A 3,013-nucleotide genomic window follows, 5' to 3' on the forward strand; every position below is an offset into this window, starting at 1 on the left:
GGTCGGGTCCAATGTCTGCAAGTCCCCTATGTCTTTGTTTATGAGCTACATTATGATCCTCTCCATAGCTTTGCAGACCAGGCTTGTCAAGCTTATGGGGCGGTAATTACCAGGGTCCGTAGAGGCACCGCCTTTGTGGAGTGGGACCACAGTTGCCATACGCCACTCCTTGGGCACGTATCCTGTGGTAAGGCTAAGATTAAACAGCTGCCTTATGTGCCGGTTTAGTTCCTCATTGAGTTTGTGTAGCACACAGCCAGGGACACCATCCAGTCCCATTGATGCTGTGTTTTTAGCTTTAGAGAGAGCAGCTTTCACCTGCGCATTGGAGATGTCTGGGAGGCTGCACTCCGCTGGGATAGTTATCTCTCCTTTTGGGGGGGAGAGGGGGGTGAAGTTTGCACTGAACCTGTCTGCCAGTATGTTGGCAATGTCTGTGGGTTCAGTGATTTTTGTATCATTTTGGACTAATTCTGAGCATATCTGGGAGTTTCCACCCAGGTTTCTAACATAGCTGAAGAAGGCCTTATGATTGTCTTTTGAATCTATGGCAATTTTTCTCTCAAAGTTGGCCTTGGATGATTTTATGAGTGCTCGTATTTTTTTACTAACAATGATCAAAGGTGTCTTCTCTTTTATGGATTTTGCTCTATCATGTAACAGCTTTCTCCTCTTATTGTAAAGTTTGTTTATGGCTGGGGTCCACCAGACTGGACATTTGCCCTTGGTGGAAAGAGTCTTGGTTTTATTAGGGATTGCCTGATCCATGCAGTCCTGGAGGTGTTCGTAGAAGGCATTTGTAAGGGCTTCCGCAGCTTGGGTTGTGGTTTCCACTGGCTCGGGGGCATTGAAGGATACCACACCAGTCTTGAGTAGTGTGAAGTTTGCTTTAGAGAAGTTCTTCACTGTGGTCTTTTTTGTTTGGGGTGGGGGCGGGATGTAGATATCCAGTGAGATTAGTTTATGATCTGATCTCACCAATGAGGGATATACTTCCGGTGTGGAGCATTTTGTCCCCATGTTTGTGATGATGAGATCTAGAATATTTTCTCCTCTTGTGGGAACGGTGACTAGTTGTTCCATGGCATTTGAATTTATGAACTCCAGGAACCTTTGGGCTAGAAAGTTTGGACTTGAGTAATGTTCCCAGTCTATATTCGGGTAGTTGAAGTCACCCAATATAATGGTGTTTGGAGATACATTTATACCCTCCAGTGTCTTCAGGAAGGCTGTGTGGGGTTCCTGAGTTTGAGAGGGTGGCCTGTAGCATGCTACAAATTGTAGAGCAGTTTTGCCTATGGTTAATTGCACCTGGATGGTTTCCGATGCTTCGTGCGTTGCCACCAACCTGGAGGTGTGGGTATCCTTGATGAATATGGATACACCCCTCCTTTTGTGGTGTGGTCCGGGTTTTGGGGCCGGAACGCATGATATGAGGTAAAACCTGATAGTGCCGGGGTGCTCTCAGGAGCCTTGAACCAGGTTTCATTCACAGCACAGACATCGATGTTCTCCATACTGAGAAGGGCCTCGAGTGCGTGCATTTTGAGATTTAGACTTCTGGCATTGAGCAGCATTACCCTTAGTTTCTTCCCATTTTTGTTTTCTAGGGTGGTAGGTTTAGAATTTGAGCCTTGCCTAAAAAGGCACTATGGGGTGGCAAGAGCCTTAGCCAATATCCGGAATCCCAGGGGTGACAGGTGCAAGCCATCCCTTGCGAAGCAGCGTGGCTTGTCAAGCATGTCATCCCAGGCAGACAGACACTGGATCCCCTTTGAATGACACCAGAAATTAAGCCAATTGTTAAAGCTGATCATCTTGTCTCTATGTTGTGGCATCATTCTTGGTGAAGGAAGGATGCTGCTCAGGGTCAGGGTCATACCTGCCTGGGCTACATAATCAGAGAGCTCCTCTATGTCTCTTTTCATGTAGTCCAGGGAGGTACGTCTCAGGTCGTTCACACCAGCATGGACATTGACTGTGTCATATTTGTACTTGCTGTGGAGTGACCCGAATGCTTGTGTTATGTGGCAGATTCTAGCGCCCGATAGGCAGCTTACTGTGACCCTCTCCTTGTTCAGCCTGGTGAGTGGGACGTCAGTGTGTCTGACTATGGAGTCACCTATGACAAGTATGTTTGGTGTTGTATTTGGCCTTAAGGGCCGTGACTGCTTTGCACACTGATTTTGTGTTTTATGTGTTGCCTGTGGTGTGTCATGAGGTGGCGGTTGCTTGGGTGTCTGCTTTGGAGGCCTCTGCTGTTTAGGTAAATTTTTGCTCAGAGCCTCCGAGTATGTCTTTGTGTGTTTATGTGTTTGATTCATTGTTGTGATAGCTTTATGTGAGACTGGTTTTGTGGTGTGTGTAGATTCAGGCAACAATTGTTTAATAATAAACAATTAACCCATGGTAACCCCATTCACTTACCCCAGTCATAAAACACCATTTTAATACATGTTAAAACCCTAATGAATAAAGACAACCCATATAAAAATACTAAATAGCCCACTAAAATCATTATAATGTTAACTTAAAATATACTTTAATTTCAGTATAGATGTTATACTAACATTGTCATTGATACCTGGAAAATTGGTGGCATCTAGCCTCAATTGCCACTTCAACTCACAGATATCTAAATCTAGGTCCAGAACCCTACATTGCCTGTCCTTCGTCAATTGCTGTAACACCACACATTTAAATCTCTGCCATGGATTTTTAAATCTATGCCTTGCCAATGCATTACTAGGTCTTCACATTTTTGATGTCTAAGATATGCCCCCTGATTCTATCTTTAAAATGCCTACTAGTCTTACCGACATAGAAGGCTAAACAGTACTCACATTTGGCCATGTATACTAGGTTCTTACTATTACAATTAAAATGTCCATGAAAATGGAATGTTTTTGCGTTAATACGTATTTTTTCACCAGTCTCAAAAATGTGTGTACATACATTGCATCTGCTACACTTAAAAAGTTTTGACCTTTGGGATTAAGTAGCAGTTGAGCTC

Source organism: Protopterus annectens, chromosome 17.part0, assembly GCF_019279795.1.
Source record: "Protopterus annectens isolate FY-2018-M chromosome 17.part0, PAN1.0, whole genome shotgun sequence".
In the NCBI taxonomy this organism is placed as follows: domain Eukaryota; kingdom Metazoa; phylum Chordata; order Ceratodontiformes; family Protopteridae; genus Protopterus; species Protopterus annectens.